The following is a 13,386-nucleotide window of genomic DNA, read 5'->3' as shown; positions in this document are numbered from 1 at the left end:
ACAAGACCAGATGAAACTTCTAAACTATCTAAGCTAATAGCTAAGCTAAAGAAGACAGAGATATTACTTATTGGACCAAAAAACAATACACAAAATCTCTTGGATTACAATTTGCAACTAGACGGATGTACTGTTACGTCCTCTAAAGTAAAAAATCTGGGTGTTATATTAGACAGCAACTTGTCCTTTGAAAATCATATTTCCCATGTTGCAAAAACAACATTCTTCCATCTTAGAAACATTGCCAAGCTTCGAAACATGCTACCTGTTTCTGATGCAGAAAAGCTAGTTCATGAATTCATGACCTCTAGACTGGACTATTGTAATGCATTGCTAGGTGGTTGTCCTGCATCTTCAATAAACAAGCTACAGATAGTCCAAAATGCAGCGGCTAGAGTTGTTACCAGGTCAAGAAAATATGATCATATTACCCCAATTTTACAGTCTCTGCACTGGCTACCTATTAAGTGCTGTATAATTTACAAAATATTATTACTTGCCTATAAAGACCTAAATGGTTTAGCTCCTGCATACCTAACTTGTCTTCTACCACGCTACAATCCAACCCACTCCCTAAAGTCGCAAAACTCTCGACTTTTGGTAGTACCTAGGATGGCAAAGTCCACTAAAGGAGGTAGAGCTTTTTCACATTTGGCTCCCAAACTCTGGAATAGCCTTCCTGATAACGTTCGGTGTTCAGATACACTTTCTCTGTTTAAATCTAGATTAAAGACACATCTTTTTAGCCAAGCATTCACATAATGCATCTTATAATCTTGTACTGCAGTTATATCTGATCAAATGTACATTATTATTATTCTTTAGCTTGGGTGAACAAATCATTTTTGCTTAGATGGAACAGCAGCTACGCTAATTATGTCTCTATTTATTTCTCTGTTTCTGCCACGGGATTAACATCCCATGGTAACTAGGAATGACAGAAGCTTCAGTCTGGATCCAACCCTTAAATGATCTGAGATGACCGAACACCTGAGAAAAGATGATGCCAACCCCTCAGAGGACCTCAGAGGATGCCAAATCTCAGACAACATACAGAATTACCAAATTGTGCCGTAAATTAAATATATTAAGGTTCTGCAATATATAAATATATTGTGGAAACTTAATTTCCTGTAGAGTGGCTTTGCAAAGACTTGTATCGTAAAAAGCGCTATACAAATAAACTTGAACTTGATGTACATTTTTTGAATAAAATGTGATTTGTGATTGCTGTGGACAAACAATGGCACTATTGGATTGGGTGCAGAGGTGAAATTTTAAAAGTAAAAGCCTGAAAAGTTTTTATTCCCATAATATTTACTTAACAACTTAAATAATAATAATAATAATAATTAAAAATTACAGTGTAAAACAATATGACATTTTACAATCATTTTACACTTATTGGCTTTCAAAATATCTTTTTATTTCGCATAAGATTGATCACCCTTTTTTTGGTGAACTATTCCTTAAAGTGTTTTAAACCTTTAAACATGGCAAACTTTGTCAAATCCATTATTTCATGCCCTAAAGCACTCGCCAGCATCTTATAAACAACTTTTTTTTCACACATGCATACACTCTTATTCTAAATCTATTAAACACTGTTCCTTCATGAGGGGTTTGTTCCCTGAAACATGGGGAGGTTAATTCAGTTCCCCCCTTAAACTCAAAAGCATTCTCCTGATCTGATCATGTTCATGCATCCCGGAGCAGTTCCATGTCTCTTTTGGGGATTCAGAACTGATTCAAATTTGAGTTGGATCCCTCTCTTGAGAGCCAAAACTGCCAGTATCTAAGTAATTGGATGCAGGTGTGAAGATATAATGTCTTTTTGGGGGAGCAACCAACGTAAGAGAGACCCCAAGAGGGAAACATCCAAACTTAGAATTTTAAAAATGTCAGAAACAAACTCAGAAAATGAGACACTGCTGTGTGAATGAGGAGAAAAGGCCTTTGGCTGTGCGAGTTCTCGTGGAGAAATACGTAAGTGTCATAGAGTGTTAAACTGGATTTCTCCATGCTTTAATAATGTGAACAGATAAGCATTGTCTCTCTCTCCCACACCACACGCAAAAACACAAAGTGCAATCATGAGAATCTAAATCTATGATGGGTTAGTAATGATGTCTACAGAGAGCTGAAAACTCAATCAGAGTCTCAGCATGTGTGTGTGTGTGTGCATATTTGCATGTGTAGTCTTTGCAAATGCGACCAGGTCTGTCTGCCTGTGTTTTTCTCCATCATTAGCAGCTCTCAGGGGGGCAGTGGCCCGCGGGGTTTGTATGCTGATGACATAGCACCCCTTGCACTTACTCCTAATGGCATACTTTCCTCATAACTCATTAAATCTCTCTTCCTCTCTGTGAAGGGAGTGTGAATGTATTTCTGTAAACTAGCCTTTGAAATTTCGATAATCTTTCATTCATTTTCAGCCATAATGTACTTCTAAATGATCTTTGTGACACTTCACCCACTTCACTCATAATCTTTCATGATTAGTCGGGGTAGCACCTTATTTTTTCAACTGAGGAAATGTCTTTTTGAAGAAAAAAACTACAAACTTCAAATACAAAAACTCTTAAAACAGTTTTGAACGCGTGCTGTGAAAATTGCGTGATATTGTATGTGTATTGTATGTGATGCTTTTCAAAATGGTGCTATAGGGTGACGCAGAGGAGACAAATTGTTGAATAAAGTTATTATTTTTGTTTTCTTTGCACACAAAAAGTATTCTCGTAGCTTTGTAACATTACGGTTGATCCACTGATGTCACATGGATTATTTTAACGATCTCCTTGCTACGTTTCTGAGCCTTTATCGTGTAAGGATCCTTGCTTTATATAGAAGGGTCAGAGAGCTCTCAGAATTCATCAAAAATATCTTAATTTGTGTTCCGAAGAGGCAAAGGTTTTACGGGTTTGGAACAACATGAGGGTGAATAATTAATGACAGAATTTTCATTTTTGGGTGAACTATGCCTTTTATTGGACGGCAAAACAGTTATTAGGCCTAAATAGGAAATATGACAAAAGTTTGTGAAACAAGCTGATAAGAGTCAAAGATCAGGCTAAACTTGTTCGGGAATCAGGAAACAGTGGTTGTGCTGTGTGTTTTGATTTACTAAAAGATTTGGCTTAGAAGAGTCATTTGTTTGGACTGCATTACTGGCACTGTATATTTTTGATTCGCTAAATAGAACTAGCTCACAAGAGTCATTCGTTCGAAAAATTTAGGCTAAACTGGTTGCGCTGTGTGTTATGATTCATTAAAAGAATCAGTTCATGAGAGTTATTTGTAGAGGAATCTGACTGCATTAGTGGCACTGTATTATTTTGATTCACCTAAAGAATTGGGCTACACTTGTCATGCTGTATATTGATAATGATATTGATTCACTAAATAGAACTGGCTAAAAGTCATTTGTTCGGGAATCAGACTACACTGGTTGTGATGTGTGCTTTTGATTCACTGAAAAGAACAGGCTCATAAAAGTAATTCATGAAAAAGGTTCATGAATTGGGTTGTGTTGTATTGTTTATATGTTTCCATGCAGCCCACGAGGACAACTTAAAAAGATGCTTCTTGGCACAATCTTTTCGCTACTGAAACTCTTTGACGTGGAATTGCATCATAACTCAATCATATTTGCTAAAAACAATGTGATTGATGCTATAATAACTAATCTACTTTTATTCTACAGTATCTCTGTCTTGTCCATCTATGGTATTTCCCCAGCACACCAAGTCTCGGTAAGTCTTGTCAAATGAAGTCAAGTCAAGTCAAGTCACCTTTATTTATATAGCGCTTTTAACAATGTAAATTGTGTCAAAGCAACTGCACAATATCAAAATCAAAATCCTCTGGCCAACAAACCAGCAGTTCAATTTAACTGCAGCAAAGTCAGATTGTAAGGTCTCAACTAGTTCCAGTGGTCATTTGGTAATTCTGTATGTTGTCTGAGCGTTGGCATCCTCTTAGGTCCTCTGAGGGGTTGGCATTATCTTTTCTCAGGTGTTCGGTCATCTCAGATCATTTAGGGGTTGGATCCAGACTGAAGCTTCTGTCATTCCTAATTACCACGGGATGTTAATCCCGTGGCAGAAACAGAGACAAATAGAAACATAATTAGCGTAGCTGCTGTTCCATCTAAGCAAAAAAAAAAAAAAAAAAAAAAAAAATGATTTGTTCATCCCAAGCTAAAGATTAATAATAATGTACATTTGATCAGATATACTACAGTACAAGATTATAAAATGCATTATGTGAATGCTTGGCTAAAGAGATGTGTCTTTAATCTAGATTTAAACATAGAGAGTGTGTCTGAACCCCGAACGTTATCAGGAAGGCTATTCCAAAGTTTAGGAGCCAAATGTGAAAAAGCTCTACCTCCTTTAGTGGACTTTGCTATCCTAGGCACTACCAAAAGTCCAGAGTTTTGCGACCTTAAGGAGTGGGTTGGATTGTAGCGTGGTAGAAGACAAGTTAGGTACGCAGGAGCTAAACCATTTAGGGCCTTATAGGCAAGTAATAATATTTTGTAAATGATACGGAACTGAATAGGTAGCCAGTGCAGAGACTGTAAAATTGGGGTAATATGATCATAAAATGAAACATGTCCATTAGCTGTATTTACATATAATTTGCATAACCATTATTACAACTGACTTGAAAAGCATTGGGGCTAATTGACAGCAGCAGCGTTAGGCTGAAGATCCTCATTTCCACACAGTATGTGTTTAACTGATAAGGAGAGAAGTGGAACGGCTTTGGTGTGTGCTTAACTGGTAAAAATTTAGATTATTTTACAGGATTTCACTGAAATAATGACTTCTCTATTTGCAATAATCTGTTCTCTCGCAATCAATTATTGACGTAGCCAGTGAAACCCCTTTCTGACACAATATACGTTAACACACACACAATTTAAGATGCAAAATCTTGAATACACAATTTTCCACCAATAAAAGCCTATTGTTTTAGCATTCTGTATCACTTTTGTGGAATACCAGACCTTAATATAACATCAAATGCACATTGTTCAGCACACACACTTACTTGATCTCAATATATAAAGCCAATCAAAGACCAACAAGAGGCTTATCCTGGATCTGTCTGAAGATGATTGTCTCTGATCGCTACAGTGATGAGTGGGTCGTGGTTGCTGGTGAAAAGCATTATGGGAGCAGATAGAGATCAGGCAGGATGTGCCTCATGACTTTATCTGAAGGAGCACAAGGATAAGATCATCAGATATTCTTTCTCCTAATACTTATCATCATTATCTTCCTCTATGCCTTTTTTCCCAAAGCCTCGGACAGTGATGTGAGGTGCTGCTGTGTTTGACCTTGACAGGATTATGGGATCAGCAAAGAGGCTGAAGAGGGTAATAGAGGTGAACATCTGTCTCACACTGAGACTTTTATAAGTCAACCACAAACAAATGACAAAGAGGGAAAACAGAACCTGTTGACTTCCAACTTTTGTTTGATGAATAGTATTCATCTCAGCTGGAAACGTATGGAATTATTTTTGTGTCAATAAAAATGAACATAACTTTATAAAAATGAACATAACTTTATAAAAACAAACGTAACTTTTCCAGAAACGATCAAAAATACGCCATTACAAAAGAAGAAAAACACAATGAAAATGAAAAAAATTAACTCAGTCGCACAAATGTAACATGCTCTTCAAATAGGCTTAATTCTTTGTTAATGATTTTCATAGATTCGTTTTCGCAAATCGTGGATTCTGAATGCGTTGCTACAGATTTCGCTTACGCTTCGCAAATTTTCGTTTGCTGTTTTGGCACAAACCTCTCGTGGGGGCGGGCTTAACAGCGATCCACTCTGATTGGCTGGTGAGCTTTTGATGGACAACCCATCAGCTGTAACTCAGTTGACAAGGATTAACACGGTTGACATTGTTGGCAATTCAGGGTCAATTTATGCAATTTATACACACTGAGGAAGGCCTTTGAGCCGAAACATACGTGTCCTTGTCCTATTGGTGATAAAAGGTAGAATAAAACAAAAAGAAAAGACTATTTCATGTGAGTGCGGATCATGGTTTTGTCTAATAAGTGATTTAATGGATCAATGCGCCTAAACGAAAGATCAAGCAACGAAAGAGTGCAGTGCAAACAACTTTTGTGGGTCAAGTTATGCTCCCACTGAGTGCTGTTGATAAAAATAAAATAAAAAATATTCACAAACTATTGTCATTACACAGAAATTACATAGGAATTGCCTAAATACCATGATTTGCATTACAATGGATAAACTTAACTGATCTAATCACGCCCACACTTATATGAACTCAGTAGGCCTATCCATAATATTATATACACATTATATTCACATTCCTCATGATTGACTTAAACCTATATAATATTATAGATTTCGCAGATATCCGTTTCTGTATGGTAAACATACGTGCCATTTTTCCCAGACATGTACTGGCCAGGATTTCTACATTGCCTAAAATATCTAGGTTTTGGCTTTGTTTGCGTGTGGTGTTTGACTTCGGTTCCTTATGTTTTCGAAACGCTCTCGAGGTACTTTGAATCAAAGCAATATAGAAATCCTGGCCAGGACATGTCCGGGAAGAATAGCATGACTGATAAAGTTTTATGATGTTATTGAACAAGTCCTTACAATTTGAAGTGTCATGATGCACTTCATTTAACTTTATAATAATGTAATATAGTCATTAACTTTATAATGTATGTTATTATAATGTGCGTGTGTTTAAATTGCTTTATGGATACTAATTTCATACCCGTCATCTGTGTTACTTTGTCAACTGTGTTATGTGTGGTTTTTATGTTATACATCTTTTAAATGTGAACTAAATCATCAGACAAAAAGATGGGGATATCTCTGGAGATGGATGTCTTTGGTAAGGATGGTGAATAACGCTAAATTCAGCATACTGTGGATTTATGTTGAAGAAAGTTTCATCCTTCATGATAGCATCTCACAGAACGCCCATTATGATGCCCCAAATTCATATTTTCAAACCAGTTAGACAATTAACATCAAAAACTCTGGTGAATAGACTCAAAAACCTTCAAACAAATGCGTCATCAAACATGTGGTACTTCATACATGTTTCCTTTGACACAGCATTTGTCCGTAACACAGTTGACAAAATAATGAATCAAACGATAATTTTCATTAACATATTTAAAAAGTCATCAGAGCGTAAGCTTGCCAAATAATTAATTTAGCACATTAAGGGGATATATTATTCAACCACCTAGTTTATTTATCAAAAACGAATACTCATTTTCTGACTTCTTGGCTGACCTGAAATGTACCCCTAATTATAGAATGACTCTTAAATGTAAATTAAGTAAATTAAGGACAGACAGAAAGAGAAAACGTTTTGGATGATGTCACGTTTTCCTGAAGGGTGAAAAAGAGACAGACAAGGTGTGGAAGATAAATGATGGAAGAGGAAAAAGGTGGGAGGGGATGGAGAGGGAGGGATGAGGTTTCTCTGTTCAGTCTCCATTGTTGTGCTGTCTGTGTGAAGGAGGCCATTACCCTCACAAAGGAGACAAAGTCCTTTAATTCAGGCATTCAAGTAGACAATACAGCCACTGCTGCAGGAGCCTGCTGATAGAACGCCTCTTTAACCCTGAAGCCTCCCACACACACACACATAATCAAAACATACACAAACATGCATGCATGCATATATACAAACTCTAACAAGCATATGCACACATGCACTTACAAACAAATCACATCACCCACTCATATCATGTTTATATATCATCATGTCGCATACATTATCATTATTTGATTCAAGAATGTGTGCATTTGTGTGAGTAGGCTACTATATGCTAATCATCCATTTGGTCATATTTATTATCTGAAGCTGTGGTAATTAATGTCTAAAACAGATATTGAAAAACGTCTCAGGTTACGTATGTAACCATGGTTCCCTGAAGGGAACGAGACGCTGCGTCGAAAACGCATATGGGAACGCCTTCAGCGTGACCAGGCTCTGAATATGATGTGTAATCAGTCAAACAAGGGCGAGGCGTCACGGGCGGGGTGACGTCACGACCAGGAAGCATATAAGCACGTGCGGCGGAGCCGGCTTCAGCTTCAAGTCATGAAGCAAGCGCTGGCAGGGATGCCGGAAGTGTGGCAAAGCGACGCAGCGTCTCGTTCCCTTCAGGGAACCATGGTTACATACGTAACCTGAGACGTTCCCTTCCAGGAACTTCGAGCTGCGTCGAAAACGCATATGGGAACGAGATACCAACGCCGCCAGACTGACAAGTCCCTGCCTGGTGTCAGGACGAAAGGACAGAGGAGCCGGGAGTGGCTCGGATGTCGAGGTCATAGAACCTAACGAAAGTCAGGGGCGTGGACCACCCAGCTGCGTTGCAGATGTCCTGCATGGAACACCTGCCCAGAAGGCCTTGGAGGCCGCCACACCTCGGGTTGAGTGCGCTCTGACTCCCACCGGCGGGGGGAGCTCAGAGGCCTTGTATGCCAAAGCCATGGCACCCACAATCCACCTACTAAGAGGAGGGCTTCGTAGCAGGAAGACCCCTCTTAGGCGGACCATAGCACACGGGCAGCTGGTCCGCTTTCTCCACAGGGAGGACCTGTGGATGTATGCGTCTAGTGCTCGCACTGGACACATACGGTTGTGCTTCTCCTGGTCTGGCTCCCCGAAGGGAGGAGGACAGAAGGTCTGCAGTACGACCGGCTGTGGAACGACCGATGGGACCTTCGGAACATACCCCACACGGGGGTAGAGGAATACTTTCGCCGAACCGGGCGCAAAGTGAATAGAGGCCGTAGTCAGGGACTGAAGGTCACTCACCCTCCTCAGAGAGGTGATAGCCAATAAGAAAACGGTCTTGATAGTGAGGAGTCTCTCAGTTATCTCCTGAATGGGCTCGAAAGGTGCATTGCACAGAGCCTCCAGAACCACAGCCAGATCCCACGTAGGGACGAGATCGTACCGGAGGCCTCAGCGCACCGCGGAGGAAACGTGTAACCAGGGGGTGTCTACCCACTGACTGGCCACCGGTAAGGGCGTGGTATGACGAAATAGCTGCCACGTACACCTTAACAGTGTAATGGGTTACCCCTGCGGAGAAACGGGCCTGCAGGAACTCCAGTACTGCACCAACGGGGCAGTTGACTGGGTCGAGCTGGCGGTCCCCGCACCAAGAAGTGAAGAGCCTCCACTTCAAGGCGTACAGTTTCCTCGTAGAGGGAGCTCTGGATTGGAGGATGGTCTCGACAACCTCGGTTGACAGACCGGAAGCTTTGAGCTGTGCCCCCTCAGGGCGTCACACCAACAGCTTCCATCACTCCGGGCGAGGGTGCACCTCGGTGCCCCCGGCCTGTGAGAGGAGGTCCCTCCTGACGGGCACTTCCCACGGAGTGCCGTCGAGGAGAGATATCAGGTCCGAGAACCATACTCGGCCCGGCCAGAACGGTGCTACTAACAGTAGACTGACCTCGTCCCGGCGCACTCTCGCCAGAACTCCAGGGAGCAGAGCGATCGGGGGGAAGGCGTACAGACGGAACCTCGGCCACGTCTGTACCATAGCGTCCAGTCCCAGAGGAGCTGGAGGGGTCAGCGAGAACCAGAGAGGACATTGTGCTGACTCTTGAGTCGCAAAGAGGTCCACCTGGGCCTGGCCGAAAATACCCCAAATCTGCTTCACCACCTCGGGGTGAAGCCTCCATTCCCCGGGCCTCAGCCCCTGCCTCGACAGGATGTCTGCTCCCACATTGAGATGCCCAGGTATGTGCATAGCTCTCAGAGATAAGAGCTTGCCCTGGGACCACACAAGGATCTGGTGTGCCAGCTTGTACAAGGGGCGCGACCGCAGACCTCCTTGGTGGTTGATGTAAGAGACCACTGCCGTGCTGTCGGTGCACACCAGCACGTGGTGATCTCTCAGGTCTGGGAGGAAGTGCTTGAGTGCACGGAACACCGCTAACATCTCTAGCCGATTGATATGCCACGTCAGGTGGCAACCTCTCCACAGACCGCGGGCAGGGTGGCCACTCATGACCGCACCCCAACCGGTGAGGGAAGCGTCCGTCACTAGCGAGACGCGGCGACAAGGAGCTCCCAACACCGGGCCCTGGGACAAGAACCAAGGATTCCTCCACATGTCGAAGGCACGGACACAACGGCGTGACACTTTGACAGCGCGGAGTGAGTTTCCCCTCAGGGAGACCCCCTTGGTCTTGAGCCACCACTGTAGGGGTCTCATGTACAGCAGGCCAGAAGGTATCACGCTGGACGCAGCTGCCATGAGCCCCAGCAGTCTCTGAAACTGCTTGACAGTGAGTGACTGGCCTTCTCGCACTCTCCTGACTGTAGTAAGGATCGACTCGATCCGAGCAGGGGACAATCGTGCCTGCATCGTGGTCGAATCCCACACCACGCCTAGATAAGTGATTCTCAGAACCGGAGAAAGCACACTTTTCTTGGCGTTCAGTCTCAACCCCAGTTCTTTCATGTGGGCGAGAACGACATCTCGATGCCGAACCGCCAACCGCTCTGATTGAGCGAGGATCAACCAATCGTCGATATAATTGAGTATGCGGATGCCCTGAAGCCGCAACGGGGCCAGTGCCGCATCCACACACTTGGTGAAAGTGCGGGGTGAAAGTGCTAGGCCGAAGGGAAGAACCCGATATTGGTACGCTTTCCCCCCAAAGGAGAACCTCAGGAACTTCCTGTGAGAAGGAAGGATGGAAACATGGAAATATGCGTCTTTGAGATCTATCGTGACAAACCAGTCCTCGGACCTGATTTGAGTCACGACCTGCTTGATAGTAAGCATCCTGAACTTCAGCTTTCTGACTGAGCGGTTCAGTAGACGCAGATCCAGTATGGGCCTCAGCCCTCCATCCTTCTTCGGAACAATGAAGTACCGGCTGTAGAAACCGGACTGGGTCTCGTGAGGAGGAACCAACTCGATGGCTTCCTTCCTCAGCAGAGTACCAACTTCCTGTTCCAAAACCAGAGCCTGCCCGGGGCGGACCGCAGTCATAACAACCCCGCAGAACGGCGGGGGTGGCCCGCCGAACTGAATACGATAGCCTCTCGCTACGGTTTGCAGGACCCAAGGAGACACATTCGGCAGCCGCTTTTTTTTTTGCCAGGCTGTCAAATGCTCTACTAAGGGAATCAGTCTCTCGAGACTGACCTCTGGTGCAGCCAGACCGCTGTCTCGAAGCGGCGCACCGGAAGGAGGCACGTGGCCTGGCTGCTGGAGCGAGTTTATCGGCTCCGCGCTGCCGGGCGGACAAACCTGAGAAATATACTCGCTGGGACCGGCTGTGCCCTGGAACAGCGGCAGGGTCAGCAGACAAGTCCCTGGAGGGCACCGAGGTGAAGTGGTCACCGAGTGCCACGGTGCAAGCCACTCCACCCCAGTAGGGGTCGCCCTCCGCGGTCCTGGGGCTCGCCCGTCAGGACCTTTTGCGCGAGGAGCTGGTATGCAGAGGAGGCTGCACCCGCCCAGCAGCCACCTGAGATTATAGAGAGCGCATACCTTCTGCCCACCAAAGATGTTGTAAGCAGAGCAGGAGCCTTCAAAGGCGATGCCGTAGAGGGAGACAGACAGCTCGCAAGCGTCTGTTCAACCCGCGGCATCGCCGCATACCCGCGCTCTTTCAGTTCCCGCGGGAACGAATGGCCGGGACGAAAAGATTTCACCCGCGATCTCGACACCTCGGTGAGGAGATCGGGGAAAACGTAAGGCTCCTGTGTAGAAGTAGCTCTCTGGGGCGAGAGAGGCGGCGAAACCTCGTCAACGCTCGTCACATCAACCTCCTCGGAGGACGCAGCGTCAAGCCCTCGTCTCGGGGGAAGAGAAGAGACCGCTTCCGAACCGAGAGACGGAGCGCCAGATCAGGCGCGGGAGGAGATAGGGACATGCCCGTCTGACTCTCGCCAGCCAGATCAGCCTTTTTCTCTTTTTTTTTTTCTCTCCGCAAGCCCCGCGAGCGCAGCCGCCGCTCTACCTTTTTTTCTCTGATTTAAAGGCAGAAGCGGGACCGGCTTTATTCATTTTATGCTTGTGCAAACACTGCAGCTTACAAAGCTTTCATAGTTATATCATATTGGGGTGACAGAGGCGGCGAAACCTCGTGAACGCTTGTCACATCAACCTCCTCAGAGGAAGAGAGACGAAGCATTGAGCCCTCGTCTCGGGGGAAGAGACAGCTTCCACACCGAGAGACGGGGCGCCAGATCTGGCTGATACGGGAGGAGATAGGGACATGCCCGTCTCACACTCGCCAGCCAGATCAGCCTGCGAGCCCCACGAGTGCAGCCGCCGCTCTGCCTCGGCAGCAGCGGGACCGGCACCGCGTGGGGAGCTAGCGAAGGCTCCCTTCTCGAAGAGAGCCCTCCGGGTGCGGAGACCGATTTTGCGTGCTCCGCACCCAGGCAGACCACGCGCAAATCGTGTGTGTCCTCGCTCGTGATATAGCGAGGGCAAGGATGCACGCACGACTCAAAACATGGTCTGAAAGCTTCACCCCTGAGCTTGCCCTTGGCTTTGGCATGATACTGAATGCTTTCCACTTAAAACTAGGACAAACAACAGTAAATAAGACTGACACACACAGAGCTCTTCGCTGAATGACAAAAAGCTGAAGCCGGCTCCGCCGCACGTGCTTATATGCTTCCTGGTCGTGACGTCACCCCGCCCGTGACGCCTCGCCCTTGTTTGACTGATCACACATCATATTCAGAGCCTGGTCACGCTGAAGGCGTTCCCATATGCGTTTTCGACGCAGCTCGAAGTTCCTGGAAGGGAACCTAGCATTTTCATCATGGCCATGGACATAACCATCATCTTTCACAACAAAAAAGGTTATTGTGATGAGAAACACTTTACCTGTATTTCATGGTCACTGACACATGCATATACACAGATTGTGCTGAAAGATCTTCTGGCTGATAGTGTTTGACAGACCTAAATATGTGACTAATGTGTGATTCATTTCATAAAGTCAGCCATGACTCGAAATGAGAAGAATATTGAGCAGAACTGTTTACCGAGTTTGTGTTTGCCTGCCGTGGAGTCATTTATCTTGGATATTTATTGATTAAAGTATGAAGCATCTGAGGGAAACAGGGTCAGTTTAATGTGTGGTAAAATATATTAAAGATCTCTAGACCTGCACACACACAGCTCATTAAATGCAATTAAACTTTAGCACTGAAATACGAGTAATTATCTTTCAATAGAGTTTGGAAATAAAGTTTTCAAAATGTGCCCCAGGTGGGACATGAAAGAGATAAAATAATACAAAGACATACACAAAATGAAATGGATGTGCGCATGTTTTCAGAGTTGGAATTGCTCATTAA

This window comes from Barbus barbus, assembly GCF_936440315.1.
Source record: "Barbus barbus genome assembly, chromosome: 34".
NCBI classification, from domain to species: Eukaryota; Metazoa; Chordata; class Actinopteri; order Cypriniformes; family Cyprinidae; genus Barbus; species Barbus barbus.
This window is presented reverse-complemented; position numbering follows the sequence as displayed.